This window comes from Meles meles, chromosome 14 (genome assembly GCF_922984935.1).
Source record: "Meles meles chromosome 14, mMelMel3.1 paternal haplotype, whole genome shotgun sequence".
NCBI classification, from domain to species: domain Eukaryota; kingdom Metazoa; phylum Chordata; class Mammalia; order Carnivora; family Mustelidae; genus Meles; species Meles meles.
In genome coordinates, this window is record NC_060079.1 from 76,513,776 (window position 1) to 76,539,078 (window position 25,303).

The 25,303-nt window shown below is 36.1% G+C and overlaps 1 protein-coding gene across 1 annotated transcript in view; it reads left to right on the top strand.

The window, feature by feature from the left end:
* The window catches only part of LOC123956095 (integrin beta-like protein 1), a 177,796-nt gene that overhangs the window by 151,691 nt on the left and 802 nt on the right, over positions 1-25,303 (top strand). The window lies entirely within an intron of this gene.

Sequence of the window (25,303 nt, forward strand, 5' to 3'; positions counted from 1 at the left end):
CCATCATTTATTTATGTAATTCTGCTTTTCATCCTCACTTCTGCCCAAAACTCCTTCACAACCTCATATGCATTTCTCGGTTTCGTCACTGTGCTCTTTCAAATGTAAGTCTGCATTTTCTCACAGGTGATTTTTAGCCACCAAGGGGAATGAGCTGCATTCATGTCCCCAAATTCTTAGTACTGCGTGACAAGGGGCCCTTTGAGATCAACCATATGAGAGGAGTCACTTGATCTCTTCAGGACTCTATTCCCTCACCTGAACATCAGAGACCCTCTGTCTACCATCTGTGTCCCCTCACCTGAATATCAGAGACCCTCTGTCTACCATCTCGGTCCCCTCACCTGAAAATTGGAGACACTGCTCTCTTCCATGGCGACAGGCAGCTTTAAGGCCCTGACTCAAAAGGGCTATGCATGGTTTAATACTCTGCTGTCTCTGTCTTGAAATTCTTAATACTTTTGAACAGTAGGCTTTGTGTTTTCATTTTGTACCAGACCCTGCAAATTACGCAGTCTTTCCTTCATCAGTATGTCTTAAAGATTAATTTTAATTAAGACTCTAATGTTTCAAATATTTAAAGTAGTATTTCATTAATAATATATTCTCTCTTCCCACTTATTTTCCTCTTTATTTCCTAGTATTTCTGTAGCATATTCAATAATCCAATGACCAATAGTAGGGTAAAATAATAATCATAGACTATGTAATTTATTGTTCAATGATTTGGATAGCTTTCAGTGTGGGAAAACAGCATTCATGTATAGTTCAGTGAGGTACTTAGAGTTTTGTAAAGGGCCAGCTTTTTTCTATTGTCTCTTATTAAAGGAACTGCAGAGAAACAATATTTAACTTTCTTTTCTTAGGGTAATGGCTAGTCTTAACCTTTCCCATTGAGTCATTTCTTTCTGTTTGCTATTTTATTTCTGTACTCATATTCTATATTATACAAAGTTATATAATACATGTTGTGTATTTAAAAATTCATATAAAATAAATGGCTGATATACTACAGACACAACCAGTAATATCTCTCTCATCTTAAAACAACTTTTAAAATGGAAATAAATGTAAATAAAATAGTTTGAGCAAATAAAATAAGTAGTTTAAATTAAGCAAACCAAAATTAAAAGAATATAATTACAAATGAAGTGATAAATATAAAGAAATAAAACCAAAATCTTAAAGTCTATAATAGCTGTGTAATGAATAAAATAAAACAAGTATAAGAAAAATGAATCCAAACTAAGAAATATGAAGTGTCAATACTATAAGTAGATAATTTCAATACTGCAAAAATCCTGGACAGTTTTGCGATGAAAGGCAACTTACAGCAAAGCCCAAGCCTTCCCACAGTCTATGCAGGAGCTCTGAGGCCAGGGTTCAGGTGTCTCATGGGGTCTGGACATTATTGACCTTTCATGCCTTCAGAGTCTGGCCAAGGGTTCCTAGCAGCAGCACTCCTCCCTGTGTGTGGCTGGGGGTGTGGGATGTTGGTTGACCCTTGGATTCTCACTTGGGAATCACATGTTCAGCACTTATTCTGCTTTTGCAGTGAGAAATGCTATAACTTCTTGATAAACATAAAGGTCTTTGTTTTTCTCCTCTTCTGGTAATTGTAACCCAAGTGATCATCTAGATTGGCCCATGCAATGTTAGCTTCATTTCAAAATTAGGATCAACATTTAGATTTTTAGGAACTCTTGAAAAAGCAGAAAATCTGGCATAATTGGCTCAGGTCTTTGACTGGCCACATCACTTTGGCCAAGAATGGCTGTATGGAAGTTTACGTGCCTTCCCCTTGGCCCTGATTCTCCGTGTTGCTTCCTCAACCAGGACCTTAGTGGCAAGCTGCCACTTAACTTCGTACTTACTTCATACAGTCAGGAGAATAAAACATTGGGGCACCTGGGTGGCTCAGCGGGTTAAGCCTCTGCCTTCGGCTCAGGTCATGGTCTGAGGGTCCTAGGATGGAGACCAGCATTGGGCTCTCTGTTTAGCGGGGAGCCTGCTTACCCCCTGTCTCTTCCTGCCTCTCTGCCTGCTTGTGATCTCTCTCTGTCAAATAAATAAGTAAAATATTAAACAAAAAAGAAAAAAACATTTACTCTGCACCTTCACTCACTGAATTTATAGCCTTGGTCACTGTAGATACCTGAGTTTGTCCTTTCCCCACCAGAGTGCAAAATAATGGAATTTTATTATAAACTAGAAGGAGATGTTTAGGTTTAACTCTGTTGATTTCATTGCATTTGGAGGCTGCATGATATTCATAGAGGGGACAAAGAGATTAGGTAATAGAAGTAGTGTCTAATAGTAACTACAGATAATAGTAAGCAAGCACTTGGGATATACATAGATACTGATGTAGCATCAAAAGTATTAAGCAGAATATTCTCAGATTTCTAATTACCCTATACGCACAGTGAGATTACATCAGAAAAAATACAATTTACCGGCCCACATCGAAAAGACCATTTTAAACCTAAATCTGCCTGACAAATATTCAAATTTGTCTTTTAGAGATTCAGCAGTTACTTAGAAATCCAAGTCATGTTTGTATATAAAGTGGTAGTAGCGGGGAAACACAACCTTATAGTTTATGAAAGGTTCAGTTACTATTATATTTTCGGGATAGCCTCCTGATTATAATACCAATTTATTCTATGTCGTTTTTCCCCCCGTTCTTTAATTAACCATGCCTCAGATTTTCTGCTTAATAAAAATCTAGTAACTTTTTTTCAGGTGAATAATAAGTATTTACTCATTTATGTAAATAAGCAATTGACAAATAAAGGAACAAATTAGAAGATGTGAAGTACCTGATGAAAATATTAGACTGTATAAGTAAGAAGGATTTCTGAGTCATGTGATACGTTAAGCATGAGATTCTGGGAGAGAATATTTAGTCAGTTATAAAGGGAAGGATATTAAATAGAACAAAAATGTAATCAGGTCAGAGAGGACAGAGAAAAACAGAGATGAGGTAGTTAAATGAGTATTTGCATAATTGCATCAGTTAGGAATGACTTTTGACTCTGATTAACAGATACCCCTCTGGGGCGCCTGGGTGGCTCAGTGGGTTAAAGCCTCCGCCTTCGGCTCAGGTCATGATCCCAGAGTCCTGAGATCAAGCCCCACGTCGGGCTCTCTGCTCAGCAGGGAGCCTGCTTCCTCCTCTCTCTCTCTCTGCCTGCCTCTCCGCCTACTTGTGCTTTCTGTCTGTCAAATAAATAAATAAAATCTTACAAAGCAAAACAAAAAACAGATGCCCCTCTGCCCAGCCAAATGGCAGCTTAACCAAATTTAGGGGAAGGTCTCATTTTCAAGAAGTCTGAAGGTAGTCTGAAGGTAGGTGGTGTTTGGATAGTAGAACAACTCTACCATGTCAACAGGGGTCCAGGCTTGCTCTGGGTTTGTGATCCTTAGGGTGGGACCACCCTTGTCCTCAGGCTCTCAGGTTATTTGTTGAAATTCCAGAAATTTTATCTGTGTCTCAGGATGAAGGTAAAATGCCGAGGGCAGAAAAGTTGCTTACCAACTCACTTTTTTAAAGGAGCTTTTTTTGGGAGTCTACGAAGTGGGTCCTGCTTATGTATCATTCTGTTATATCTCACTGGCTTGTATCTCTTTGGAAAGGATGATAGGCATCCCTAGCTACAAGTGAGCCTTGGAGTAGGGCTTTTTATTTGGGCATCTTGCAAAGGTGAATAAAATAGTATTGTCAATAAGAAAATTTTCAGGGAATCATGTCACATTTCTCTCATTCAGAAAAATTATATAACAGTACCTTGATGCCTAGGGAGAGTCGGCAGGCTCTTTGCAAGAACTTCATCTAGTTGGAGCCTGGCGGTAGCCATGTGAGTGAGTCAGAACGTTTAGACACAGACCCTTAGAGAGGAAGCTCCGGAATGGATTGTAGCCTGTCTGCCTCAAGATATAGACCCTGAGGGGTGCCTGGGTGGCTCTGTTGGGTAAGCATCAGCCTTCAGCTCAGGTCCTGATCTCAGGGTCCTGGGATCAAGCCCCATATCGGGCTCTCTGCTCAGTGGGGAGTCTGCTTCCCTCTCTCCCCCCCTTTCCTTCTACCCAATTCGTGCGCTCTCTCTTGCTTACTCTCTCAAATTAATAAATAAAATACTAAAATATATATATACACACACACACATACACACACCCCTTGGGAACTGCTTCATGCAGGAGGGACACATGGTCTTTCCTGACACGTGTATAAGGATATTGAATTTTGACAAGTGAGTTGCTAATGAATCTTTGATTTTCCATGTTTTGTTTGTTGGAAATTTCATTGTTTGGAAAATTAAGTGGGAGGAAGTTTAACATGCAGCTTTTGATGTTACACTTTCCTCTTTTCCTCCAACTGAACCTCTCATCTACCTAACTCCAGGGTCAGGGTCTAATTTTGCTGCAAGAGCAACGTAATGCTATTCTCTCCTAATGACGGCAGCTAATAATAATGATTAATGCCAGTGAGTGTGTGCTCAGTGGGAGGAACAGAGCTGCTGGATACTGTCCTCAGCTGTCCATTAGACTGACGTGTTTCCATTGGCTTTAACCCTCCATTTCCTTACATCTATAATAGTGTGAACTTTAAACACACTGTATGGAGAATAACATGCCTTTTGTTGTAGGGCACCAATTTTGCATGTATTCTACCACTCCGCTGAGTGTTTCGATGAACAAAGCATCTTATGGTAATTGGCATAATTACTTTCCCTAGTGGGAGTTCAGTAGAAAATTATTGTTATTCTTAATATGAAAAAGCCTAGATATTATGTGGAACATACAAATTACATGAAAAAGAATGGTCAAAAGACTTAACTTACCCAAGGGAAAAAAATTAAACTGAATGAAAAGTGTATGTGTAAAAGTTCCTTTGAATTGGAAATGTGAGCCTTTTTACATGTAAATTAGTAGAGTGTTTTTTATGATATCCAGTGTTGATAAAGCTTCATTATGAGAATATGCTCTGGCCTAAATGTTCTAGGGTAGTTTGTCAGTGTGCATTAAAAAGCCTTAAAAATCTATGCCCCTTGACCCAGTAGTTTTATTTCAAAGACCTTACCTATGCAAATACTTCCAAATGCCGAGATGTATATATATGAAAATGGTCTTTGCACTTTTATTTCAGTAGTGGAAAAAGAAAAATAACCTAAATATTGAATAGTAGGATTAGATGGTTAAATGCAATAGAATTCAGAGCCACACTAAAAAAAAAAAAAAGCTTTCAAAGGATAATTAATTGAAAGATAGGAACAATGGCCATGGTATAATAAGTAAAATAAACAAGGTTCAAAATGAATTCTAAATTTTTAAAAGAATAGAAACTAACAAATAAATAAAAGATTAGAAAACAGGTCAAATATGTAGAAGTGGTCAGTTCTGAGTGGTAGACTTTTAAGTTACTGCTATTTTTATCTTTCAAATTTATATTCATTCAGTAATTAAAATATGATTAAATATCTTGGTTAGCATGTTGTTTATTATTCATTGAACTATTACAAAGCAATTTCTAGAACCACTGATAGCAGAAATGCCACATGATGATGAGAATAGTATTTTAAACCTCTATTTGCCAAAATTATAGAAATCAATTAATGTCAAGCAAGTGTTTCAGTAGTAATGGAAATTGTCACTTAATTTAATATTTTCCATTTCCAAAATCCTCTGTGATGAAAAAAGTTACTGTTTGTTTATAATTAATTCATAATGAAATATAAGATTTTGTGTGGCAAAAATTCAGTATAAATATTTTAAAAATTATTAAGTTTTATTTCTCACTGTAATGAAATAGTTTTACTAGACCAATGCTGTGACCGAAGAATAGGAAAAGCTGGATAAATAACCCAGAAAGTCTATTTGAAGGAATTGGAATGCTGTTGAGATACTCAGGGTCCAAAAAGCTGAGGTCTCAAAGAGAAGAGAAGCTCATCTAGATGCTAACCTGGTATTCTTGTTTGCTGATTTTTACCTTGTCCAGGGAAGGCGGGTGAGAAGCCAGTAGAGGGTGTGGGTATAAGAAGACAGAACTTTCTGGAATCTTAAAAGGGTGGATACAGAATACCTTTGGTTGAAGCTGTCAAGACTGCCAGGACTTGAGGGGTCAAAATCTTGGATGTAGGGAGATGCGGAAAAGTGAGCCAAATACTGCACCCTAGGTTTCTTTCCAAGGCACTTGCTGATTCACAGGCAGTGAAAGATTGGAGAGTAAGAAGCCAAGAAGAAAGTGACTAACAAGCTGATTAGAACTTCAGGGAATCATGGTGTTTGGGGAGATAAACTTTGTATTTCAAGATCCACTGGGAACATGGATCCCATGTCCTCGTAGAGACCTGGAAAAGTTATAGAATCAGAGGCAGATCAAACCTAACGATGACGACAGTGTAACTGGACTCAGCTCAGTCCCTGATCGGGGTAGGGAAATCTACCTCTGGCGTTGATGCCTGCTAGAGAATTAGATAAATTATCTTAGGAGAAATATTGCACGTCTGAGCCTCTTCAGTGTCTTGTATACTCAGTAAAAATATGTCCATGCAAGCAAAACAAAACAAATGAACACCACCAGTTAGGACCATTTGGGAATGGAGACAAAAGTAACAGACCCCTAGTGACACTAGAATACCAGGTCCATGTGATCTGTGTTTACGAAGGGAGATGACAAGATGCAAATTTCAACCTGTATTTAGAATCAATATAGGAATAAGTTACTAATAGTGAGAGCTCAGATTGTAGACTGAACAGCAGGTTGGGCATAACCAAAGAGAAGATTAGTCAAAAACAATGAAAAACATGTATTTAATGGTGAAATGTTTAAAGCTTGTCCCTTGACAAGACAGGATGCCTGATACTACCACTTCTGGCCATCATTGTTTCAGTGAATGTAATCAGTATATAAGGGGAAGAAAATTATAAAAAGACCTAAGGGATGGAGAAGAAAGAAAACTGTCTACGGCCATACCACCCTGAACGCGCCCGATCTCGTCTGATCTCGGAAGCTAAGCAGGGTCGGGCCTGGTTAGTACTTGGATGGGAGAAGAAAGAAAACTATCACTGTTTACCAGTGACATGACTATGAATATAAATATATATATATATATGTGTGTGTGTGTGTGTGTGTATATATATATATATATATATATATAGCAATATCTATATATAATTCCAAAAGAATTTCAGGAAAACCATTAAAATTATTACATAAATTTAGAAAGTTCCTAGAAAACAAGAATATAAGAAAAAAATCAGTTGTGTAACTTTAGTTCAGCAACAGTGGTAGATACGAAAATATATATACCATATGATCCATTTACACAAATTTCAAAAAGCTGATCTGTTTAATAGTTGCTAGGTTAATGGTTATATTTGGGGGCAGATGGGGGAGGCAGAAGAGGAATATCCCGAAGTGTAGGTAATGTTTTATTTCTTCATTTGGGTATGACTTGTGTCTGTTCACTTTATTCACTGAGCCATACGTTGATGATTTGTGGACTTTTCTGAATGTATATTATAATGACTCTGGAATTAATACACCACAAACATGAGAAACCTACATAAAATTTAAAAGATTGAAAAGAAGAGCCATAATTAAAATTGCAGGGAGCACATCGTTTTATTAAAGAGGAGTATATGTATGAATCGAAAAAATGGATAATTTTAGTTTTAGAATCTTGTTGGCTTTTGAACATCTGCTCACTTTTATTGTTCACAGATTTTTAATTTTTATTGAAATTCAAATGTGAAAACACATCTGTTTTTCTGATTCATATTTTTATGGTGAATTCTGAAATGAGACAATTGTTGTGAACCAAGAAATCACTCCAAACACAAGTGATGTGTCTTCATATTATTTGTGGGGAGGAAGCACACTATAGAGTCCTGAAATCAGCAACTTGTATGCTGGCTTGTTTACATGAGAATTTTTATTAAATATTGACTTTTCTACTCGTGTAGTTCCTTGTTTCTTATTTAGAGTATAAGACTGATGTAAGTAGGATCTCTAAGTAAAAGTGAAAAAAGAAAAAAATGAAAGCGTGAAGAGCTGGGTTATCTTTCGAATTAGAAATAGATTTTTTAATAGTTTACTATATTGACCTCGTGGATGATAACATTTCCTGTGGAAATTCTATACTTGTTTCGACATTCTCCTTTCCAGTCCAATGCAGAAAAGTCCGATCTCCTGCCCACCGCTGTCATAACCTTAACACAGATCATTATCTCTCAGTGTGTCGCTCTAAGAACCCGCCACCTGGTTCCTCTGATACTTGTCTCGTGCACTATGATTTATGTGCTTTCCATATTGCTGTCCAGGCAACGTTGCCAGGATCCAAGTTTCATTTTCTAATTTTCCAGCTTAAAGTGTATGAAGCCTTTTGGAAAAGTCCAGACTCCTTTCCTCTCCCACACCTGCTTAGGCTGACTTCTAGAACTTACTGCAGGTGCCACTTTTCCCAAGATGCCAATCTGATCTCTGTCCCCCCAGCTGCTTTTGCCACATGCATACCATATCGTGTCGTAACTCGAAGGCTTCTTGGTCTGCTCGGCCCAATAAAGTGTGAGATGCCCGAGGACAGAGAGAAGAGAATGGGAAAGCAAGAGACTGGGATATCGATGCGATTGGCTGTTTTCCTGAAAGTGCTTGGCTTTCTTGGGTTCACAGTGCTGGTGGGTGTTATGTTCTCATCACATCCTCACATACCCAGGATGTTTGTGATTAAAGTGAATATAACTGATGCCTCACACCATGATGTTATATTTTGTTAGATACATATTAACAGCATTAAAGGTCTGTGCCTATTTTCCTTAAGAAGAAGCGACAGGGTGGTCAAGGGATAGGTGAAACAGATAGAGGGAATTAAGAGTCCCACACTCCTGATTATACAGTAAATAAGTCTTGGAAATAATTACAGCATCAGAGATACAGTCAATAATATTGTGATAACATTGTTTGGTGGCAGATGGTGACTGCCATTGCCATGATGAGTACCGAATAATGACAGAATTGCCCAATCAGTATGTTGTACACCTGAAACTAATACCACATCGCATGCCCTTGTTCTTCAATAAAAAATAAAAATTAAAAAAAGAGAGGTGTAGCATGACTAGGTTAGTTTGTTTCTGAAATGAACAGAATGGTTTGGGAATGCGTTTGTTAGGACATGGGATAGAGCTTTTTTCTTGTACCTGATAGAAGATGCTTGGGTATTTGTCTTAGATGTCTCCCCAGTACCTCCCGTTGCATCGAGAGTGATTTTCATATCATGACCCTTACTTCATTTTGAAAAACAAGATATATATTTTATGTTGATCCTATTAATTACTTATTTTGGGCATTTGTGCAAAATAAAGAATAGGTATAAGCTAGTGGTTTAAAATATACGTTTTTGAGTAAGCCAGATATTGTATTGGACTGAATCCTGGCCTCCCCATTTACCAACTGCATGACTTCGAGTAAATTACTTAAACCCTCTTAAGTTATGTGCCTCATTTGCAAAAAGGGGACAAAATCAGGGCCGTATTTTATGGGGTCATGGTGGAAAAGAAACAGTGGGCAGAGAGTATTTAGTACAATTCTAGGAATCTGGGCACATGGTCGAAGTCACAGAACTCCCTCAGGGAAGGGCTATTTTCTTGCAGACATGGAGTCTCAGGACATTTTCAGTAATTTCCCAGAATTGATATGCGGAAAATATGTGGAAAAAGTCCATTTGTCTAAAGTCAATGAAGGTCTCAGTGAATGTCCCACTCCCCTTTGATTGCTTTGTTATAATTATTTAAATGTATCAACTAATGATGGAAAAAAGTTGGGAGAACTTGGTTCAGGAATTATTCCCTGGGAAACACATAGAATGTATGAGATGGAAATGGGCATTCCAAAATTGCCACTTTGATTGATGGCATACAATAGGTGTTGGTTTATCCAATCTCTGTATTTTCTTCTGTGGGAGGAATGGACATGTTGCAAAAAGCAGTTGTTAGACATGCATATTTCAATGTACTAAAAAGCGAGGTGGTAGACAAGATAATTTTAGTCAAGTTAATGCACTAATAATTTATCCTCAGAAAATGCAAATCCCTGTTATAGTTCTCCTCCAGTTCCTACAAATGCGACTAAACACTGATAACGCAGAAAAATTACAGAACCGGAATTGAGAGCCATCTGATGTATAAGGGAAGGAAGCATTGAAAATTTTAAATTCCTCCCCCCTCCTCTTCTTCATTAATATTGCTGTAACTGTAAACTCAATTTTCACTTTCCTTTTCTATGAAACTTATCAGTAGATCTTCTCTCTCTACCTGCATTTAAAAGAGCCACTATTTGGGTGCCTGGGTGGCTCAGTGGGTTAAAGCCTGTGCCTTCAGCTCAGGTCATGATCCCAGGGTCCTGGGATCGAGTCCCGCATCGGGCTCTCTGCTCCGTGGAGAGCCTGCTTCCTCCTCTCTCTCACTGCCTGCCTCTCTGCCTACTTGTGATCCCTGTCTGTCAAATAAATAAATAAAATCTTTCAAAAAAAAAAAGGAACTATAGCAATTTAAAAAATAATAATAAAATAAAAGAGCCGCTATTACCTCTAAAATTCATTTGCTTCTCCATTGTCAAATCAGATGGTCACAACCTCTGACCGATGTGCCACACTATGGGGATGTGAGCTGATTGATTTGGTGGTGGTTCTTTGTACGTGGCTATGCCTTTCCCCATCAATTGCTACAGGTGATAATTGACATGCCCTTCAGATAAGCATTTGGAAACCTTATTATCCAGAAAATGTGATGCATATTCAATTCATAGAGGGACGTAAGGATCACCAGCCTCATACCCTACTTTTCAGAATGTACTCATATTCTAATTTGTGTGTAATAGTTGACAATATTTTCCTTTTCTTTAGGAAACTAAAGAACTAACCCTCAGCCTTATTGAATATGCCCTTTGAGCAGCTTAAAATTTTAATGCAGCTCCAAGTCTACATAATCTATTTTCACATCCTCCTTGTTTACTCCCCCCCTTTCTTTTTGTCCATAAAATACATCTTAGACATATATTCAGGCTACTCTTTAGCTCAAATAGTGTTAAGTTGCTTAGATTATGTCTCTAGTGTTGCTGCTGTTGGAAAATGAGCCCAAATGGAGAAAGGAAAGTGCCTTGTCTTGGCCTGAAATATAATAATGAAGCTGATAGAGTGAGCATTGCACTTGAACTTTGCATATTAATATAGTTGATTTATTTTTTTATTGTATCAAATCAGTGAGCTTTAAAAATTACGCTTAGGGGCGCCTGAGTGGCTCAGTGGGTTAAGCCTCTGCCTTCGGCTCAGGTCATGATCTCAGGGTCCTGGGATCGAGCCCCACGTCGGGCTCTCTGCTCAGTAGGGGACCTGCTTCTCTCTCTGCTTCTGCCTGCCTCTCTGCCTACTTGTGATCTCTCTCTCTGTCAAATAAGTAAATAAAATCTTAAAAAAATAATAAAATTATGCTTGGCCTGGTTTGTCTTCAGTTTTTAATTCAGATTGCATGAAAATATACCATTTTGTTTCTTAACAAAATTATTTATTAACATTTCATTTAATTAATTGTTTTAGGCTTTTATCAAATATGCCCCCTATCTGCTGATCTGATGTTTAACCTGTCTGAACAGTCTAACTGAACACTTACACCAGGTCGACAAAGTTTAACACATACACCAAGGGTGTGATTCTATCTTCCTTCTCACCTCCTTATCACACATAAAATAAAAATTATAAAAAGCAACTTACGATACGTTCTTTTCCCCGTTCTGCATGTTTTTTATGGGTCCCTTTCTTTCACTTTGATTTGTTTTATTATATAGGACTCCCCTTACACATTAGCTAAATTTACCCAAATCATAGTAGTGGTTTTCTTTATAGTTAAAAATATTCTGAGGTCTGTTTCTGTGGAAACTGGAATTCAGACTGGACAGTATCTTTTCCTCCTTGGAGCCAGCAGTTTTCATAGGATCATTGGTTTGATTTAGATTTTAGACATTCTTCCCCATGTTCTGTACAGTACCTAGAATGTTGTTCACATATTTGAATATTAATGATTGTTTTGACAGTTAATAAAGCAGAGTTCTCTATTAACTAATCTACGCTAGAACAATCCTGAGTGAAGGGAGCAAAGAGTTCCCTAGATCCCTATATCTCTTCTTATCCTCGGGTACCATCAAGACAAAGAAGCTCTTTTGTGAGAGTTCAGGGGCAATTTTTAAAGAGTAGTGTAGAGGGGTGCCTGGGTGGCTCAATGGGTTAAGCCTCTGCCTTCAGCTTAGGTCCTGATCTCAGGGTCCTGGGATCCCTAGGATTCCAGCTTTTTAAATCTTTTTTAAAAAGATCCCAGCTTTTAAAAAATCTCAGCTTTTTAGAGGAGGTAAAAGCGATTGGTCTTCAAGGGTGAAGGTAGACTTGGGTGAAGCGGTTTTCAGGTAGCATATGTATGTCATCTCTCTGGGGCATGAGCTCAGATGCCATGTGTTTGCATTTCTTGGGGAGTGGTAAAAAAGGGATGGATGACGGAACCCAGCCTCAGGTGAGTCTATCGTAAATCAGATTAAGGAGATCTGCCCTCACTGATTTTAACAGCACTGTGCACATTTTGGGCTGGATGATTCTTTGTTATGGGGACTGTCCTGCGTTTTGTAAGATATTCAACAGCATCCCTGGTATCTACCCACTAAGATGCCAGCAGCACCTCTAGCCCATAATTAGACCCCAAAATGTCTCCAGACATTTGTCCCCGTATGTTTATAAGAAGTTAACTATTTCTGGGGAAAAGACTGTCCGCCAAGGCTCTGTAACATTTTCTTATCCAATTTATGACACTCCACCAAAGAAATAAGAAACAACTAAGGAAATAACAGACAACAGAGGCAAGTGCATCAATGTCCCGGTTATTGGTTTATCAGATACAGGTATTAGAATAACTCCCATATTTACAAAAGAATGTGGCAAGATGAGTAATTAGACAATATCCAGTTTGTAGCACAAAGCTAAGAAAAAATTTGGTGTTTTTTTTGTTTGTTTGTTTTTTTTGTCTTGGGTGTTTTTGTTGTTCTTGCTTTCACTCATGGTGGTTTGTTTCCTTGTGTGTGCACGTACTGGTCTTCAGTGACGTGTTTATACATGGTTTATCCTAATTTCTGGAAAATCTTGAAGCCTAAATTCAGGACATTTTTCTACAGCAAAGATTTGTGTTAGGGTCTCACAGGCTATACCTCATCTTGGGTCTCTTTATCCTTCTTTTCAGGGTACCTAGGTTACTCATGGAATCTCACGTTCAACCTCTCTACGTTTGTTGCTTAAAGTGCTGATACTTGCTTTAAGTTTCTTGGAAAATTGTATTACTTCCCGTGAGCCCCACAATAGGACAAACACTGTTTTAGGTACAATATATGATTTGCTGTTCATATTGCTAGAAACTGAGCCCATAGGCTGTGTACTTCATTGGAATATATTTTTTGTGATGGTATTTCAAAAAGTGAAAATTAATTTAAAAGAAAAGTCACTTTAAAAAATCACACCTCCCCACCAAAACATAAATCAAATTGAAAACCAGGTGGAGGAGAAACAAGAAACTAGATTTGGAAGAAAATAAGTTTCAAAAGTTTATTAACTATCCTTCCCATAAAGCAGTTGTCATTTTCTGGCAAAAGAAAAAAGGAGTATGCAAATTAAAATTTCCAGTGGAATTAATGCAGTATCTTATTACATAACACATCATGGGCAAGCAATCAATCTTTTGGACTCTGAGGCAATCAGATGTATTGAAGCCAAAGATGACTCAAGACAGAAGTAATCAGGGTTCTTCCAGCCCTGCTTTTTGTGTGATGGATCATTGTCTAAGGCGTCTACTCGCTTAGGCTTTATTTGTTCTCTTTTATTACCTCGTTTCATTCCCTGAATAGCTTTAGCAGTAGTGATGTTAACTGTTATTGCTGGGATGGATTGAATAGTCTGTTTCTTCTGATACATCAGGTGAAAGCAAAAGTCATTTCACTGTGGAGCTGATTTTGCAATTTCCTGTTACTTCGAGGAAGACATTGCTTTCAAACAATGGCATGAATGTTTTTGACAATTAGCAATTACATGGGATTTTGTTTTGTTTTGTTTTTATTATCCTGTATTCACTTCTTTGATTTCATTGAAGATTTGAATGAGAGAGACACATAAGTACGGTTTAACTCATAATACGGAGGGATTCAAAGTAAGCTCAGTTTCTATTTCAAACAAATGACTATTTATCCTACATTTTCTAAAATCATGTGAAGGCTTGCATGAATGACCTGCATTTCAAATGTGTTTATTTTCTGATACCTTTTTTCCGTTGCCAATATAAACTGGTAATCACATGTAATTTGAGTGTTTTTTTTTCCCAAAGCCCTCCTTCTCTTCCCTTCCCTTATTTAAAAGCGTATTTCCCTCTCTTCCTCCACACCATCTGTACACTACCCCTTTAATATTCTTATCAAAATTGAGTGGTTCCAATTATTTGGTAGAGTCCCAGGAACATAGAGCACCCTCATTTGTTTGGCCATCATGCAATTTTTCTAGGCAGCCAAGGTTAGCTGTGGAAGATTCTATGGTCTCTCCTATGACTAAGTATTTAATTATCTTGAAAGAGTGAAAAAGATGGTCAAGCAATTTTTTTCTCATGTCTTCCCACAGCTTCTGAACTGTTTCCATGACTTCTAATTACATTCTTTTTTTTGCCTTTACAGGCAATAATCATTAGGGCATAATTTGAGAATTTCTGTATTTCCATAGATTGGGATCACTTATGGTCCCAGTAAGTTCCATCATCTGGAATTTTATTTCTGTACTTAACTACATTTACTTCACAGCCAATGGTAGGAAGTCTTTATCTTAGTTTCTCTAGAAAAGAAATTGAATTGAAGGGAGTCATAAGTAGTTGGCTTTCTATGTGATGGAAAGCAACAATTTTAATATCTATGTTAAATTCATATGATTTTTTAATCTGTGCATTGCCTAGTAATATTCATAGAGAAAAAAATGCAGATAATACCATGGCAACACCATGAGAGTCCAAGAAATTATGCATCCTGACCAGACATATTTGGGACATTTAACTGGAAAACAGGACTGATAACTAGAATTGTTGAAGGTCTGTGAGTGAAAATTCTACAGTTACACCTGAAACACTTTAGAGATCATTCAGTCTAATAGCTTTGCATAAAGAACAAGAAACTGAATTTGTGAAAAGCCAAAGTGAATAGTCCAGGCTAGATAAAACTCTTTATTAAAAAGTCAACCTTTCCCAACTACACTGTGATGACGCCTCTGTCATGAACCAGGTGACCTTGTATTTTATGGGTCTTTTCCCAGGGTTTTAATTTTGCTCCATTTGTCTATTTGTCTAATTTATCAGCAATATGCTTTCAAAGACTGTAGCTTTATAGTATATCTTATAATTCAGTATTGTAAATTTCTCCACTCATTTTTCTTTTACAATGATTTGACTGTTTTCATCCCTTTGAATTTTTATGCCATTGATGATACCTGAATACTTAGGGAGGCATTAAATCTTTACATCAATTGTTAGAGAATTAACACTACTAAGATCTTAATTTATTAATCTGGAATGCGATTTCTCCTATTTATATATTCTTTAATTGTAAACACTTAGAAGCTCACAGTTTTCAATATAGAGGTTTTGATGTCTTTTGCAAGTATTCCTATTTTATGTTTTTTATGTTATTAAAAATTAAGTCCTTTATGAAAATTTAGGCCCTAAATGTTTGTTCCTGCTATATTAAAATGCAACTAAATTTTAAAATATTAACCAGTTGTGTCTTTTGACCTTGCTAAATTTACTTCTTGATTTTGTTTATATGTAGTTTTACAAAAAATTTTCCATTGACATAATCATGCCTTATCTGAATAATGACGGTGTTATTTCATCCTCTCTTTATGCTTTTTAATTCTTTTTCTTACTTGAGAGCACTGTATAACACGTCTGTGTGGTATTGATTAGAAATAGACATAGCGGACATTCCTGTCTTGCTCCCAGTCTTCAGGAAAATATTTTCAATATATGACTAATAGATGTTATGTTAGCTACAGATTTATTTTAGACTGTCATCAAAATAAGAAATTACCTTTTATTCCCTGAATTTTTTGCATGTAGGAGTTTTGAATCAAATATTTAATATGTACATACTTAGATGATAATTTTTTTTCTATTAAGGTGATGAAATATTTTGATTGATTTTTAAATGTTAAAGCAACTCTTTAGTGCTAGACTAAACCCATTTGGATCAGAATCTTTTTGAAAAGGCTGAATTCAAAGTTCATGAGAGATTGATTTGTAACATCCTTTTCCTATAATGTCCTTGTGTGATTTTGTTATCAAGGTTATTCTAGCATCATAGAATTTAAATTCTAGACCTTGACCTTTACAAGACATTATTTTAATTCTGTAGACTTTTTTCATTTGTATTTATCCTATATTTACTTTTTGTTTTTCATTTCTTTATTGGATCTTTATTTTATTTCTTTATTGGATCATTTTCCTTGCTTGTGAGGAAATTTTTTTCTTTAGTATTGTCTCTGATAAGGCTCGTCTGGTCACGACTTCTATTAGTTTATGTTAGTCTGGAAGTGTTCTCATTTTGTAATCAAATTGGAAGGACATTTTTGTTTTTTGCATAGAATTTTGCATAGGATTGTAATTTGACAGTTTCAGAATTTTAGAGATGTCATTCCATTTCCATCTGGCTTAAGCATTTTATCTTGGTTATTCAGTCATCAGTATTCTTGCTTTTGTTTCTTCGAAGGTAATGCATCTTTTTTCTCTGACTACTTTTAAGACTTTCCCTTTGGCTTTCAGCCACTGACTATGCTGTGTCTCACCTAAGGTTTGTGGTTTTCTTTGTGTTTATTCTGAAGCTTCATGGAGATTCTTGACTCTAGCTCAGATTCTTTTGGCACTTCTATTAGTTTGCTAGCACTGCCATAACAAAGTGCTACCAAGTGGGTGTGGCTTAAATAACAGAAATTTATCTCCTCGGAGTCCTAGAAGCTCTAAGTCCAAGATCCAAGTGTCATCAAGGTTGATTTCTTCTGAAGCCCTCTCTCCTCAGCTTGTATATGACTGTATTTTCTCTGTGTCTTCCTATGATCTTCCCTTGGTGTGTCTGTTCTAATCTTCTCTTTTATAAAATCCACAGGATTGAGGCTCACTTGAATGGCCTCATTTAACCTTAAAAGGCTGAAATCCTGAATATGATGTTAAAGAATATTTCCCAAAACTGAAAGTAAAATGAGTGGGTAGGTTTATGCATAATTATTGATAAGACTTTATTTTTTTTTAATTTAGCTACATAGATACATTATGTCTAGAGTTTTATTACATATTTTTAAATTTTAAAATATTTTTATTTTTAAATAATTTCAAACTTAGAAAACTTAAGAATATTATAAAGAGCTTTTTTACATGAACCATTTGAGGATAAATTGCTCATGTGGAGTTTTGTCACCCTCAAATTTAAATGTACCTTACATACACATTCTCATATATGTATACACACACACACACGCAGTATTTTCACTAATGTTTTATGACTTGCAGAAATCAGCATTATTAAGTACAGAAGCAAAAAATAATACAAACTGCGGTTCCTGGGTTATGCTGGCAAACGAGTGTGATATTGCTTCCTAAGCTATAGATATTTTGTTAGAAAAAATGAATCTTGAGTAATTGTTATTTTAGAATGGTCTGAAGGTTGAAAAACGAGATCATCTAATTCAGAGGTCTAACAGACCTCCTCTGTGATGCTCTGTTCGATACATTGGAAAATTCCCAGAGAAAAGTGACACCTGGCATACCAATTTCCCATTTTCAATTTTAGACACTGTAGGGCAGACAACAGAAAATTATATTAGTGCTACATTTGCTTAAATGTCTTCTTTCCTCACATAGTCCATGACTGATTAATCCTCGTGTACTAAGAACGTACAAAGAGAAGAATTGACATTTATCCATGTTTTTAAAAGTTATAAGCAACTCTTCCTTGGCTGATAATTGTGATGTCAATGTGGGTTGAATTATAAGAAGACTCAGCACCCATTTTGAAATGGGAGGCGTAAGGTGCCTCTTCACTTTCAAATGTCTGATGGAAGAGGACTTCATTCTTGCACATAAAAATATTTGTACTTAGATGAAATGGTACAGAATATTACAGTTCTCAAGTGTTTAATTTCTTCTCATAGAAATTTCAGGAGAACTTAGGATGCATTTGGCAGGAGTTTTTGTAGTGCAATCAGGTTGCTATGGTAAATCTATTATTTTAGGCAAAAGAGGACTATGTTAGTAAAGTGCTAATCTCTTTTCTGTTTTATGTGAGCCTGTAATTACTATCTAGCTATTGAGCGTGTACTGCAAGTGTGTTTTTTACCATTTTTAAAAGTGAAAGAAAATAAGGTCAAAAAGAGTATGCCTGCTGTGACCACGCTGGCAGGTGCATTTGGTAATACAGTGCTCTTCTTAGTTATTCTCATTCTAGAGCAGGAAATACAGGTGTTTGTTTGTTTGTTTGTCTAGAGAAATGGAATAGGAAAGGAACGGATTTTATGTGAGTGATTGAGATTCAAGCCTCCCGACATATTTTCTATTGTAAAAATATGAATAGTATCTATTGTTTATTGGGCACTTACCATATGCCAGACTCTGGCTTATGTACTTTATATGTATGACAACATTTAACCTTTACAATAACCTCATTATCAGTTTTATTATTATTCCCATCACACATCCATAATAAATTAAGTTTAACTTGGTCTTCCAAGGAATTACATTTAATAGTGGACATCCCGAGATTAGAATCTAGATTTATTTAATGTCAGAGCCCATGCTTTAATTGTATCAGTGCCCTAAAATGTATTTCCCTGTCTCTTTTCCTTACTGACATTTAACAAACACTTTGAGACTCATTCCCAGGGCACCTTTACCAGGAACTTTTTCTAACCCTGCCAGGTGTGTGTGCTAGTTTGTTTTACCTTCATTCCCTCCACTACTAAAAGGACATTTTAAAAAGTGTCCTGATGATTTGAAGCCTGTGCCCTAATAGAGATGACACTTTAGAAAGAGAAGTTTGAAGAGAGTGGTGGAAGGAGAAGGCAAAGTTTAAAGACTGAGAGATTTGTTATGGTTAAGATTGTGTAAGAAGAGGAATCTAAAAAGAAAAGAAATACCTGGAAGAAAGAAGGAGGGAAAAAATATGGTGTGTGTGCTTATGAGAGAGAGAGAGAGAGATTGAGAGGTGAGGTTGATTGAGGGACAAAGGACTAGAGGAGGAATAGGAGGGGAAGAAAGAAGAAAAGGAGGAAGAGATACGTAGCCTGAAAACCAATTGTCTAGACTTATATTAGTTTTGGATTTTCCAAAATTTTCCAAAATTAGCTTCTACAAGTGTTTTTTTTTTTAAAAGATTTTATTTATTTCACAGATCGTAAGTAGGCAGAGAGGGAGGCAGAGAGAGAGAGAGAGAGAGGAGGAAGCAGGCTCCCTGCTGAGCAAAGAGCCTGATATGGGGCTCGATCCCAGGACCCTGGGACCATGACCTGAGCCGAAGGCAGAGGCTTAACCCACTGAGCCACCCAGGCGCCCCCCAAAATTAGCTTCTACCAGAGATGACTACCTTTTCTTCAGGTAATGCTTACAGATACCTCTCCATTTTCTTTAGGAGAGAATCACCCAGTCATCCCTAACTATTAAAAAGAACAATCAACAATAGTTCTAGAAATGATAAAAGAATGAGTTAACATTTCTGACCCTTCACTCATTCTGTGACTTTGAGAGACGACATGTAGATTCCTTTTCATTGTGTGTCCTTGAGAAAGTCACATGATTTCTCACTCCCAGAGTTCATTTTCCTCATCCATAAATTATAGGGCTAGTTGGACTTGATCATCCTCCATGATTTTCCATCTCTAACAATCTCCAATATTATGAAATAATGAAGTGAATATTTCTACCATAACTGTGCTCTGGTAGTTAATAAGGATAAAAACTGGTGAACTTAATCGATAAGGTTGGGTTTTTCTAGTTTTAAATGTTTTATTTAAATTCTAGTTAGTTAACATACAGTGCAATATCAGTTTCAGGTGCACAATATAGTGATTCGTTACTTACATATAACACCCGTGCCCATCACAACAAGTGTCTTCTTTAACACCCAACACCCATCTAACCCATCGTCCCCACCTGCCTCCCCTTCAGCAACCCTCAGTTGTTCTCTGTAGTTGAGTCTGTTTTAAGGTTTGCCTCCCTCTCTTTTTTTCCCCATGTTCATTTGTTTTGTTTCTTCAGTTTCACATATGAATGAAATCATGGTATTTGTCCTTCTCTGACTTATTTCTCTTAGCATAATACATTCTAGCTCCATCCACATCATTGCAAATGGCAAGATTTCATTCTTGTTGATGTTTAAATAATATTCCACTGTATATATATATACACCACATCTTCTTTTCTCCATTGAACCGTTCATGGACACTTGGGCTTCTTCCATAGTGTGGCTATTGTTGATAATGCTGCTCTAAACATCGGGTAAATAAATAAAGTTTTAATCTTTCAATTTCTAAAAATATAAATGAGGCAGTCTACCTTTTACAAAGTTAGCAAGCTGTTCTTTTATTTCATCTTGTAATTTAGTGGTACAGAGTTACTGTATATGTAGAATGACAGTCCTACTTAGTCCTACTTCTTAGTATTAAAATAATGTTATTTTATTTGCATGTACCTTGAAGCAACTTGTAGAAAAAACCCAAAACACCGTAAATGAGGGTTTCTCCAGGCTGTATCAGGTAAAATCATATTAACATAAAATTTCAGAATTTTCAAGTATTTTAGTGAACCAGGTGACTTCCCTTCAAAGTATAATTGTTTTAAATTTGCAGTTTATTTCCATGAGATTTACTAAGTGATATAAATAATTTACTGTTGATAATAATTATTGTGTATTATCTTTATTGTGAGTGATCCATTTTTGCCCTTGGTATGTTTTTCTTGTGGTTATTGGTTATTGGTTATTCATATATGAGTTCATATGTATAGTCATTTTGTCATTTTTTATCATGTTTTATCTGTACAAATATTTTTGTCTCAGTTTATTGTTTATGTCAGTCTTGCTTATTTTTTTTGTTTTAAATATTGTTTCGTTTTAATTATTGTTTATGGTCAAACTTGTCCTTTTTGTTTGTTTCTGGTTTATTGTCATGTTTTGAATGGTCTTTCCTACTTGAAGGTTATGAAAACTCCCACCTATATTCCTGTCCAATATTTTATGTTTTAAACTTTTACATTTAAATGTTGAGTACACTGGCAATTTATTTAGTTATAATGAATGAATTAAGTAAAAGACTGATTTTTTTTATAACATCGCTCACTGGTTATACCAGCCTTGTTTCATGAATAGTCCACTATGCCCAGGAAAACATATACCATATTGATTTATGACATTATGAATCGTTGTAAAGTATTCGCACTTTGACCCAGGTGCAAAAGTAGAATAATGCCAGAATCCCAAGAGCTCCCACTTGCCATGCCTCAATTACCACCTATACCCTCCTCTGAAAAGATAACCATTATTCTCACTTTTAGGTGTTCTATGCCTTTCTTTCAAGTTTTCCACCTCCGTATATTTTCCCAAACATTGGAGTGTTTAGACTTACCTGTTTTGAAATATTTCAAACAATATATGTCATTTTGTGGCTGACTTGTTGCACTCTACATTATGTTCTGAAGAGTTAGGCATGATGTGGCAAGGAGTAGTGCTCCCTTCACTCTAACACAGTGGTCCACCTAAGAATATAACTGACATTAATATATTCTGTTATCGATGAACATTTGAGCCCCCTTTGAGACTATAAGGAATAGCACTGTTATGATTATTCTGGAACATTTCCTGGTACAAACAAGTATACTTTTCTCCAGATAATATAACCAAGAATTGAATTGCTGGTTCATAAATTAAACATATTGACTAGATAATGCTAAGCACTGTTCCAGAATATTCTACCAACTTACATTTCCACCAGTTGTAAAATATATGGCCTGTATTTCCAGACCATTTCCAAAACTTAGTTCTTTAAAGTTGGCTAATCTGATTAGTTGGGGATGGAATATCATTGTGGTTTTGTTTGCATTTCCCATATGATTAAGGAGTATCTTTTCAAATTCTACAGACCATATGAATTTTCTATTAAAACAAATATTAAAAAATTTTGACCTTTCAGTTTCATAATAACAATAACAATAATAACGATAACATAATAACAATAGTAAATTTTGCCAATAATGCTCAAAATAATTAAGTGTGTGATATTTGGAAGTATCATTCTCTAACACTTATTTGGAGTTGATGCCTAGTGAAATGAAATGTTATATTGGATAGCAGAAATTACGGACTTATCTAACTCTTGTTTAGAATTAAACTCTCATATCTGATCTAGTATTTTGCACAAAAGAAATTCTTCATGTTTGCTGAATTTCATATGTGAACTATTTTGGAGTAGGTGCATTAGGGTTTTAAATTTTAATCTGGTACTTAGGGGAAAATGTACTTCAAGGCAAACGTGTTTGAAAGATATTTAGCTTTCTTAGGGAGTGTAAGAAAATTTAAATTAAAGATGATATTTAAAGCGAGGTATATTTTATTTATTAAAATGACTAGTTGTGCTTAGGAATAAACTGCAGCTTGTCATTCTTCACTTAGTTTTTTCTATATTTTAAGGAAGTGTCAAATTTCAATGTTTAAGTAAAATCTTTTTAAATCAGAACTTCTTGATATCTACCTTAGTCGATATCTTGGTATCTACCTTATTCATTACTCTTTGCTAATGTCAAAGCCTTAAAATGCAATTCATAGGGATTTCAGTCCCTTATAAAAATGATATCATTGGACTGACTTTTTGTGTGTGCTTAAAGATTATCTGCTTTTTAAAAATTTAATAAGAACGGAGCGACTCAGTGTAAAGTTCACATAAGTTTTGGTTGGATGATATTGATGATGTTGACTGAATTCATTTCTTAGATAGTTATTTCTGTCCTTTCCATCTGTCTCTGGATTATCTTTTCAAATATTACCTGGCTTGCTTTTATTTCTTTGAGCATACCTTTCTTTAGATTTTCCTCTCAATTTATTAAATAAAATAGCACTTATTAGTGCTAGACATGCAAACTTCCATTATCCTACATTCTTATTTATGTGAATATTGATAGTCATTTGAGAAGACAGACTTATAGCTCACAACGCTAAAACAGTCATTGAAATAATAATATCATTTAGCAAATAAAGAAAAGAGATTGGACTCGATTTCTTATTTAAAAGAAAAAGGAGACAATAAATCTGTATGTCCACCGACAGAGACAACAGGACACAAATCTCACTGTCAGCCTCGACCACAGAGCTCAGTATTTGTGGTCAGATCCAAGCATGTACTTAAGCAGTATAAAGCTTGCATTCAGTAATCTACCAATGGTGTGAACAAATTACTGTGGGATCAGAGAGGAAGCACACACGTTCCAGGTAACCGAATAGGGATGACAAGGAAGGTATCGTAGAGGTGAGGAGATCTGAGCTGGCTGTTGAATAGTGGGTCCGCTTGTGCAGAGAAAGTGGTAGAGCTCACAGCAGAGAGAAGAAATGGAGAAAAAGCAAAGTCTTTGAACATGAGTGCACTGTGAACATCGAATATCTGCTTTGACAGGTGAGTTGGAGCCGGTGTGGAGAGCTCTGCTGAGGAATTTGATCTCTGCCTTGAAGGTCTATGTGGGACTATCACATGAAAGGCAATTACATAATCACGGACATGTTTTAAGAAAGCGGATCTCTGGGAGAGGCATGGGGGGCTCACTGGGTGAGGGGCATTGTTAAGGAGGGCACGTGATGTAACGATCACTGGGTGTTATGTAAGACTGATGAATCACTGAACTCTACACCTGAAACTAATAATACAGTGTATGTTAATTAATCAAATTTAAATTAAAAAAAAGTGGATCTCATGAAATTTCAAATTGGAAGGAGAAGAATAGCTCATTAAAAGAAGGAAGGAATCCACTATGTGATTAGGTGTTTTTAAGATTTGGCGACCGATCAAATGATGGTGACCTTCTCCCGATAACAAGACATAGAAGAGAAGTATGTTTGTAAATTAAGATGATGAGCTTGCTGTGGGACAGATTTCATTGAAGTAACTGTGGGAAACACAGATGAAGGCTTTCTGGTAATTGGGAAGGCATATGTATTCTGGAATAGACATTCTATTCTCAATTCACGTTCTACTCTTAAAGCTCATGTGTCGTGGGAATGTTATTATTAAACCATTTACATGTGATTATTGTTTAGTGCATCTGTTCAATAAATACTGATTCAAACATCCTGAGGACACATGAGAAGGCAGTTGATTCTGCTGCATTTGTGAAGGCTCGTGAGTAGGAGGATGCAAGAATCATGGATTTGGTGAAATAGACTTTGGATCTTGAAAGATGAATAGAAATTACCTGGCAAGTATATGTCTTGGTAGTTACTAGACCAAAGTGGTGAACTAAGACAGCAAAATAATGCAATTTAAAATGTGGACTGCATGAACAATTTACTCTTCTTTAGCTATCTGTAATTAGCCTGTCTTGATTTATGATTTTTTGTCTTTGCATATGAAGCAACTACAACATATAAATGTATCAGAGCTGTATCTATGAAGTAACTCAGCTAATACTTGGCTTAATATAGCTTTTTAAAACTCTGACAGATACATGATCAAAAAAAAATAAACACTCCAAATTTCAAAGTGGTTAATTATACTCTGATATTTGAAAAATATACATGAATTAAAATCTATTAGGAGAAAAAAAATGGACCTAAGATCCAACATGAACCCTTTGTAATCTAACTTTATAGAAGAAATATAAGACAAACTATCCATAATGAAAACAATGAAATGTAGATATTTGAACACATATGCCACTGTTTACTTATTTGTTGGTTATGTATTTATTTTTCTGAGAGAGAGCATGAGGGTAAGCAGTGGGCAGGGACAGAAGGAGAAGGAGAGGGAATCCCAAGCAAGCTCCACAATCAGCTCGGAGCCCGACATGGGACTTGATCTCACAACCCTGAGATCATGACCTAAGCTGAAACCTAAAGTCTTAACCAATTACACCACCCAGGTGCCCCCATATGCCAGTAATCAGATCATCCTTTCCAAAGAGGCACAGAACCCAATAATGCTTATCCAAGAAACTTCTTGAATGCCTTAAT